The 8,146-nt window shown below is 38.3% G+C and overlaps 1 protein-coding gene and 1 non-coding gene across 2 annotated transcripts in view; both read left to right on the forward strand.

The window, feature by feature from the left end:
- Positions 1 to 8,146, forward strand: part of USH2A (Usher syndrome 2A (autosomal recessive, mild)) — a 939,168-nt gene that overhangs the window by 464,870 nt on the left and 466,152 nt on the right. The window lies entirely within an intron of this gene.
- TRNAC-ACA lies at positions 7,325 to 7,396 on the forward strand. The gene has a single exon. It is a non-coding gene; the product is annotated as a tRNA-Cys (tRNA).

Below are 8,146 nucleotides of genomic sequence, written 5' to 3' on the forward strand. Positions count from 1 at the left end.
GCATCTTTTAATTTTCATGGCTCAAGTCACCATCTGCAGTGATTTTGAAACCCCCCAAAATAAAATCTGTCACTGTTTCCATTGTTTCTCCATCTATTTGCCATGAAGTGATGGAACCAGATGCCATGATCTTAGTTTTCCTAATGTTGAGTGCATGTAGACATATGACTTACAATTTTCCTCTCTGGGCTCCCATTTCTCATGTCATTTAGCTTGAGTGAGTGAGTGAAGTCGCTAAGTCATGTCTGACTCTTTGCGACCCCATGAACCATAGCCTACAAGGCTCCTCTGTCCATGGAATTTTCCAGGCAAGAGTACTGGAGTGGGTTGCCATTTCCTTCTCCAGGGGATCTTCCCAACCCAGGGATCGAATCCGGGTCTCCCGCATTGCAGGCAGATGCTTTACCATCATTCAGCTTACTCTCCTGGAAATTTTGATTGACTTAGTCATCTTTATCACTAGACTGTGAGGCCCTGAGGGCAGGATCTGTATCTTTCATGTTCTATCTATCCTGAAGACATGGGAGGCTCAGTATTCTTGCCTGGAGAATCTCAATGGAGAGAAGAGCGTGGTGGGCTACAGCCCAAGGGGTCACAAAGAGTCAGACATGACTGAGCAACTAAGCACACACACACATATCATAAAGGAATAATAAAGATTGTTTTCAGAATGAATAAATCAATTTTTTTTATTTATGTGAAAACTAGATATTGTTATGTGGATGATTTGTCAGGATGCCAGACTGGTATTCGAAGGGATGTTCAGAGACAGAATAACTTGAGACTGAGTCAGACAAGTTGGTTGGTATTAGAGAAATGAGAAATGACACGTGACCTCAGTGCTTGACATCCACTGGGAAAATATTTGCTTCTTATTTTTCAGATCACACAGCTATACAGACTGTGCGAGTCTCATAAGCGTACAATTTGTGGAAAACCCCTGAGAGGTACCATCCCATAGCTATAAATATGACTCATTTGATTATATTAAAGGATGTAAAAATTGATCAGTCTTTTAGAACTTTTAAAGTAGTTATGCAGTTTAATCCCATGTAATCACAAGCGAAAGACTGATACATATTTTAAACGTAAAACTGTGGTTTTTACTATGTGGCAGATTTCAGTTGAGTTTTAGTAAATGACCCATGACTTAGACAAAATCATCCTCCCGTTTTCATGTTTACTATACTACCCAGTTGCATTCAAATCTAGAACAGTAGAAAAAGAGTCCAAGTAAAAAAAAAAAAGCAAAGGCACCAAATTCCACTAGAGCTTAAGGAAGTTAGCCTCATATATCCCAACTTTTAAAGATTATTTTGCAAAGATGATACTCCTATACTGGCCTCTACTTTTTTTACACCCTATTGTAGAAATGTATACAAGTTCAATAACTTCTAGGGATATACTACAAAATATGCAAATATTTGAATATCTACTTCATGTAGAGAGGTTAGAAAGTCACTTTCTGCCCGTTGTGTAGCTCTATTATGCAAAAATCAAGATGATGCTGGTCATAAATTCTATTAGGTTGGAACTTGGGGTGTTGAAAAGACTATATAGATAATTTTAAGAGATTTCCCTTGCAGCTGAATCACTGCTCTAAAGTTAAGCTTGGTTTTTAAAATATAAATCAAATAAATGTTTTCCATAAAGCAACACACTTTTAGTGTAAACTGAACTCCCACAAACTTTTGAGTACACATTTCTCATTCAGCATCTATCAGATTCTTCCTCTGAAAAATCATTTTATAAAAACTGAAGTTTGGCTTTCATATCTTTTCAACTATTTTGTTTTAATGATGGTGGTATTCTGATCTATCGTGGTAAAGAAATAGGCTATTTTAAACTATGTGCTGTAAATAAAGTTAGTTTATAGATACTAACATTAAACAGTAATCAAGGTATTTAGGAATATTTTACAGTGTGATTAAGGAAATAGAAATCTTGTAAAATTACTACCATGGAAAATCTGAGAAAAGTTCATTACAATTTTAGTAATAGTCAAGCTATTCACCAAATGTAAAGAGACAGATGATGGCTCCAAGCCAAATTAAACAGGTACATATAGTTGATCTTTTCCCCTTTGTCAGATGGGTATCGTAGCATGAATAAACAAATACTTGCATTTATATTTCATCAATATTCTCATAATTTATTTTTAGATGTGATTTACTGTATAATATGATGAAAAATTAAGAACCTGAAAATGTCAGCATTTGGGGGACAGTAGTAAAATATTCTACAGTAAAATATTAACACTAATACATTATCTTCAATTTTGTGTCTATAAGTGTTTTGGTGCTAATATCCTCATTGTAATTTGGTCTTAATCAGTGGAATTTTAGTTATTCACTAAATTAGTTCCTCTTATAACTATCTGTCTTCATTGCAAGAGATGCACAATCATTTGTAATTTTGCACAAATATTCTTCTCAAATCACTTAGCATTTTATATTGTAGTTTATTGAAGTAATAAAAATTAAAGTGGTTTGAAATCATGGGTATGCAATAAATATCTACACCATAAAAAGCATAGCATCTTTGAAGTTTGGAAAACATAACCCAAAGTGATGTCTAGTTCAAAAGGGATATCTGAAAATATCTTGTACACATCTTATGTGCTGAATCTCAGCACAGAAAACACATATTAGATGCCCATAGCAGATGATGCCTGACAAATATTTGTGGAGTGAATAGAGAAATAAATGCCAACAAAAAGCTATTTCTGAATGTGTGTATTGTCATATAAATATACTTCCTTTCCCTAAATGGACTATATGCTTTAGATTTAGTTGAAATTTTTTATCTGACCTTTAGATAATTATAGGATAACTATTTTTAAAGTATGTTATTTGCTGTATTTGTGATCCTTAATTCTTGGGAGTACATCTAAATTAAAATAATCCATTAGCCTCTGCTGTTTAAAATTGTTTAAAATTGTTATATCTTACCTGTGTAATGCATTCTTCTTTATAAAATGCTCTTATGGCTGTTTGTCTTATTTTATCTTCACATTAATTGTAAGTAGAGATGTTACAAATAATATAGTGATGCCTAACACTTCAGTGATTCACTCACGTTTACACAAATCAAGACAGAAAACTCAAACCCAAGTCTTTGCTGATTCCTTTTCTATTTTTTCGTATTTTCGTGCACTGGAACACAATCCAGTAGTATAGCAAGGTTTGCCTCCTTGCTTTTGTAGTGGGTCTTGCTGCTGCTGCTGCTAAGTCGCTTCAGTTGTGTCCGACTCTGTGCGACCCCATAGACGGCAGCCCACCAGGCTCCCCTGTCTCTGGGATTCTCCAGGCAAGAACACTGGAGTGGGTTGCCATTTCCTTCTCCAATGCATGAAAGTGAAAAGTCAAAGTGAAGTTGCTCAGTTGTGTCCGACTCTTCGCGACACCATGGCTTGCAGCCTACCAGGCTCCTCCATCCATGAGATTGCTTTACATAATAACAACTATATCAAAAGGGAAAAAAAGGAAATTGATCACATGGTTATTAACCAAACTTAGAAACAGTCAGCATCAGCTTTATCAGTGAAATCTACCATAATAGTTTTGGTTTGTTTCAAAGTCTCTTGTCCTAGTATTTAAAATTTTAAATACTCTGAATTGGAAATATGAGGGAGACTTTTGCTTTTCATGTGGTACTCTTTACAATGTACTAGTTTAATTTTTTAATATCTGCATATACACTGCTGCTGCTGCTGCTAAGTCGCTTCAGTTGTGTCCGACTCTGTGCGACCCCATAGACAGTAGCCCACCAGGCTCCCCCATCCCTGGGATTCTTCAGGCAAGAACACTGGAGTGGGTTGCCATTTCCTTCTCCAATGTATGAAAGTGAAAAGTGGAAGTGAAGTCGCTCAGTGGTGTTCGACTCTTCCCGACCCCATGGACTGCAGCCTACCAGGCTCCTCCATCCATGGGATTTTCCAGGCAAGAGTACTGGAGTGGGGTGCCATAATTTTACCCCCAAAATGTAAATAACTGGTTGTATGGGGAAAAAAGCCTTAGGAAAATACAAATCATTATGCATATAATGGCATGAGTTCAGTTCAGTTCAGTCACTCAGTCGTGTCCGACCCCATGAATTGCAGCACACCAGGCCTCCCTGTCCATCACCAGCTCCAAGAGTTCACCCAGACTCACATCTGTCAAGTCGGTGATGCTATCCAGCCATCTCATCCTCTGTCGTCTCCTTTTCCTCCTGCCCCCAATCCCTCCCAGAATCAGTCTTTTCCAATGAGTCAACTCTTCACATGAGGTGGCCAAAGTATTGGAGTTTCAGCTTTAGCATCATTCCTTCCAAAGAAATCCCAGGACTGATCTCCTTTAGAATGGACTGGTTGGCTCTCCTTGCAGTCCAAGGGACTCTCAAGAGTCTTCAACACCAGAGTTCAAAAGCATCAATTCTGCAGCCCTCAGCTTTCTTCACAGTCCAACTCTCACATCCATTCGTGACCACTGGAAAAACCATAGCCTTGACTAGATGGACCTTTGTTGGCAAAGTAATGTCTCTGCTTTTCAATATGCTATCTACGTTGGTCATAACTTTCCTTCCAAGGAGTAAGCGTCTTTTAATTTCATGGCTCAAGTCACCATCTGCAGTGATTTTGGAGCCCAAAAAAGTAAAGTCTGACACTGTTTCCACTGTTTCCCCGTCTATTTCCCATGAAGTGATGGGACCAGATGCCATGATCTTCGTTTTCTGAATATTGAGTTTTAAGCCAACTTTTCACTCTCCTCTCTCACCTTCATCAAGAGGCTTTTTAGTTCCTCTTCACTTTCTGCCATAAGGGTGGTGTCATCTGCATATCTGAGGTTATTGATATTTCTCCCAGCAATCTTGATTCCAGCTTGTGCTTCTTCCAGCCCAGCGTTTCTCATAGTCATGTTTATTAACATTATTTGTAATTAACAAACAAATGCTATTCTATTGTCAGATATTTTTAAATGATTTACATATAAATGCAATACTAATGTTTGTTTTTGCTATATTACATATAGCCAAGCCATCCTAGATTCAGATATATTGCCTCATATCTATATCATTATACCATATTTTCTTACTTTTGTAAAATATAGTTAATATGTGTTTCTGTATCTTATCTTTTTATCTTTTATGTGTTTCTCTATCTTATCTTTTTATCTTATTACTCAAATAAGGCTGTGTTATTTTCTCTCAACTTCAGTGACCATGTCCTAATCTGTCTTATTTTGGTTTTCTTTGTTTTAGTTTCATTTGGCTTTTCATTCGTTTTGAACGGTCTTTGAGAGGAAAAGGGCAGAAGGTTGTTTTGGGGTTATATGTTGTTGTTCAGTGGCTAAGTCATGTCTGACTCTTTGGGAGCCCATGGATTGCAGCATTCCATGTTTCCCTGTCCTTCACTATCTCCCGAAGTTGGCTCAAATTCATGTTCATTGAGTTGGTGATGCTATCTAACCATCTCATCCTCTGCCACCCTCTTCTCCTTTTGCCTTCCATCTTTACCAGCATGGGGGTCTTTTCCAGTGAGTCAGCTCTTCACATCAGGTGGCCAAAGTATTAGAGCTTCAGCTTGAGGTTATATGAAAAAAAGGAAAGAGAACCAATTTTCCTCTTTTATCACCTGTAAATTGTACCTGTTTTCACTTTCATCTCCTGAATCAACACTCTGATGACACTGTCCATCTAAGAAACATACAGAGTCCCAAAGCACCAGGTGTGACACCGTGAGCCCTCATTGATTATACTCTAAAGGTGATATAGATTAATGGATAGCTGGGTGGATGAATGGATACATAGGTAGATAGGTAGATTTAGTTCAGATTTACTTCAGATCTCATTAATCTGAATATACAAGTAATTCTTAATTCTAAGACTCATATTTCATTTTTTCATTGCCTCCACCTCTACTAGGTGATCTTTGCCCCCTGCAAACTAATCCATTCACGTATCTGTGGAGCCATATGGGTTTTCTCACATGGACTTAGGATCAAGCCTGACATCAGTTGGCCAAGTGCCACAGTAACTGTACTAGGCATGTCCATGGCCCTGATCTAGATAAACATCACCATACCTGGGCATCAGAGGTGCTACTCTTCCACTGACACTCCACCAGGTACTGCATCTATTCCCAGGTGAAGTAGTTGCCCACCGGGGGCCACCTTAGATTCCCCCAGGCATGAGTGGGCACTAAGATTACTCTTCCAGGTAGGGTTGTCCCAGATGGATCCTATACTCTCTATCATTGTACTTTGCTGATATTCCTCTTCCTCTTGGTATCAGTGGTGGTGAAAGAATGGCTTTATTCCTTGCATCACTCTTTTTTTTTTTTTCAATAATGTAAGTTCTGATTTATTTTTTTTAAGGTTTGTATTTTTTTAAATTTATTTTAATTGGAGGCTAATTACTTTACAATATTGTAGTGGTTTTGCCATTCATTGACATGAATCAGCTATGGGTGTACATGTGTTCCCATCCTGAATACCCCTCCCACCACCCTCTCCATCCCATCCCTCTGGGTCAATGAGTCCTCAAGGAATGCTGAATGCATTCCAGTATCTTAAAAAGTTTAGCAAGACAAGTCTAAGTAAACAAACATAAGGCTCTTTTGAAAATAATCTCTCTCTTCTGAGAACCAAAGCATGCCAGCTTCTTCAGTGGTGAATTCTTAAAAATGTTTCCCAGTTTTCAACACAGACTCCTGTTGGACCATCTCATGAATTGTTCAGAATACTCAGACATATCTGAATCCATAGTACACACAAATTTGTTCCCTCTTTCTATGATTTCCAAACCTACCCCTAGTGCCAAGAATACTGCTATCCATTTCTGACACAGAGTGCTGGTTACACACCCTGCTGGATAGATCCAAAGAAATATATATGTATCTTACACTCCAGTTGGGACCCTTCTGTACTGAAGTTAGAAAAACAGAGAATGAGGAAAGGAGAGAATAGTGAGGGCAGAAAAGAGAGTGAGGTGGAAAAATTTATCTTAAGAATTTGGCTCAGGTGATTGTGGGAAAGTCTGAAATTTGTAGGACAGGTCAGCAGGCAAGAGACCCAAGGAAGATTTGGTGTTGCTGCCTTGAGTTTAAAATCCACAGGGCACAGCAACAGGCTGGAAACTCAGGTCGAATTTTTATGATATAGTTTACAGACATAATTCCCTATTATTTGGGAAACCTCAGTCTTTGCTCTTAAGACCTTTAACTGATTGGATGAGACTCACCTACATTGTGGAGAGTAATCTGCTTTATTTAAAGTCAACTGATTATAAATGTTAATCCCATTTAAAATATACCTTCACAGTAACATTTAAACTAACCTTGACTTCCCTAGTGGCTCAGATGGTAAAGCATCTGCCTACAATGCAGAAGACCCAGGTTCAATCCCTGGTTTGAGAAGATCCCCTGGAGAAGGAAATGGCAACCCACTCCAGTATTCTTGCCTGGAAAATCCCATGGACAGAAGAGCCTGGTAGGCTACAGTCCATGGGGTTGCAAAGAGTTGGACATGACTGAGCAACTTTCTTTCTTTTCTTTGCTTCCCTGGTGGCTCAGAGGTTAAAGCATCTGCCTCCAATGCGATAGACCCGGGTTCGATCCCTGGGTTCGATCCCTGGGTTGGGAAGATCCCTTGGAGAAGGAAATGGCAGACCACTCCAGTACTTTTTCCTGGAGAATCCCATGGACGGAGGAGCCTGGTGGGCTACAGTCCACAGGGTCGCAAAGAGTCGGACATGACTGAGGGACTTCACTTTCACTTGACCTAAAAAGTAGACAACATAGCCTACCCAAGTTGACACATAAAACTAATCATCACAGGTATACTCCTTTGAAAAATCATCAGTAAAATATCAATTAATTCAGAAAAAAATGTTAGACACTGTCATAGTGTCAAGTTGTAAAATAAGTGTTTTTCCTGAAGGAATGTCGACAGATTCCTCTTTGAAAATTACTGTTTTATTTCTCCATCTATTAGTGTCCTCTTTGATTTCTTTCACCAGTGTTTTATAGTTTTCTATATATAGGTCTTTGGTTTCTTTAGGTAGATATATTCCTAAGTATTTTATTCTTTCCGTTGCAATGGTGAATGGAATTGTTTCCTTAATTTCTCTTTCAGTTTTCTCATTATTAGTGTATAGGAATGCAAGG

The sequence above is a fragment of the Bison bison genome, unplaced genomic scaffold (genome assembly GCF_000754665.1).
Source record: "Bison bison bison isolate TAMUID 2011002044 unplaced genomic scaffold, Bison_UMD1.0 scf7180017864325, whole genome shotgun sequence".
Classification (NCBI taxonomy): Eukaryota; Metazoa; Chordata; class Mammalia; order Artiodactyla; family Bovidae; genus Bison; species Bison bison.